Here is a 1,839-nt window from a genome sequence, read left to right on the forward strand (position 1 = left end):
TATCGCTTTAGGTACGTAAACCCTGGCTAGTAATATACGAAAAAGTTACCTCATTGTCAAGGCTTTAATAGAAGTATATTGTGATATATTTGTGTCATATAATATAGATAAATGAATAATAAACCTAAATCAATGGCTAAATATATCAATATAGGCAAGAAATTAACTTTAAACAGCAGTGTTTGCGATCAGGATTTGCTATTTAAAAAAAAACGCCCTTCTGTAAGTTAGAGTGGCTTCCCCTGAATTTTGCGCTATAAGTTTACAATAAATAAAATAAACAAGATGGCTGTTATAGTAAATGATCATGGTTGCATCTGTAGGAAATATCGCTAGTCTTCATTTATTACTGAAAAGTTTTAATTCAATTGTTTAAAAACAGGTACATAAATGAAACAAGGAAACATGTTTGTATTTTTCAAAACATAAATCATCCTCAAAATGTGAAATAATTATTAAAATTTAAGAAGTCACCTGTTTTTCACGTTACTAGGCGGGGCGATTTTACGCACATAAAACGATAGATTACCCATTTTCATGTTTACTGAAAATTGTCTCGAAAAAGGAAAAAAAGCTGGTCAAAATTATATAAGTACGTAAGCTTGATTTGTGCAATGGTTTCTCGCGTTATGTTTATTTTTATGATTTTTTTGTATTTATATTATTAGTTTTGAATGCATTCATTTTTATAGCTATAGGATTCTTTAGTATGCCTTATTTAGATAATAATTAAGAGAATAAATTGCTTTTTAATTTACTTAGTACAAAACTATTTAAATAAGCTTTATGGGCACCCGTGTTTTAATGAAGAGCAGTAAGTCATGGAAGTAGTCTGAAAGTTTGCCTATTTTTCAAAGTACAGTTCTTGTAGATTTTATATTTTTCTACGCAACAGTGTGTGTTAGTTACTTTAGAACAATCACTGCTATAGTAGACATGTTTTTTTTTTTACAAAATCACTATCAAGATGAATGAAAACATTATTTATGAAAAGAAAATTCATTGTTTTTTTGGTCGGAATTAGGCCCCTAAACGTCGTGCCCCCCCCCCCCCCCCAGCGGGGTCTGGCGGCACTGTAGTTCCGCCCCTGAATTGAACGTAACACGAATTACTAAATTGCACTCGATATTAAAGTAACAAGAACCTTAATCGAATGAATCGTAAACCTAGCATGAACCTAACACAAACCTAACATAAACCTAACGTGAACCCTACATAAACTTATGAACATAGCATAAATCTATAAACCTTACATAAACATATGCACCTAACATAAACCTATAAATCTAACATAAGCCTATGAACATAACATAAACCAAACATAAACCTAACATAAACCTATAAACCTAACATGAACCTAACATAAACCTATAAACCTTACATAAACCTTCTATGAACCTAACATGAATCTAACATGAACCTAACATGAACCTGACATAAACCTATCATAAACCTATCTCGAACCTATCATGAACCTAACATATATCTTTGAACTTAACATAACCCTTTAAACCTATCATGAACCTAACATATACCTTTGAACCTAACATAAACCTATCAACCTAACATAAACCTATCAACCTGACATAAGCCTAACATAAACCTATGAACATAACATAAACCTATGAACCTAACATGAACCTGACATAAACTTATCATAAACATATCATGAACCTAACATAAACCTATCAACCTAACATAAACCTATCAACCTGACATAATCATAACATAAACCTATAAACATAACATAAACCTATAAACCTAACATGAACCTGACATAAACTTATCATAAACTTATCATGAACCTAACATAAACCTTTGAAACTAACATAAGCCTAA

The sequence above is a fragment of the Physella acuta genome, unplaced genomic scaffold, assembly GCF_028476545.2.
Source record: "Physella acuta isolate Inbredline_101_S28 unplaced genomic scaffold, ASM2847654v3 ptg000050l, whole genome shotgun sequence".
NCBI classification, from domain to species: Eukaryota; Metazoa; Mollusca; class Gastropoda; family Physidae; genus Physella; species Physella acuta.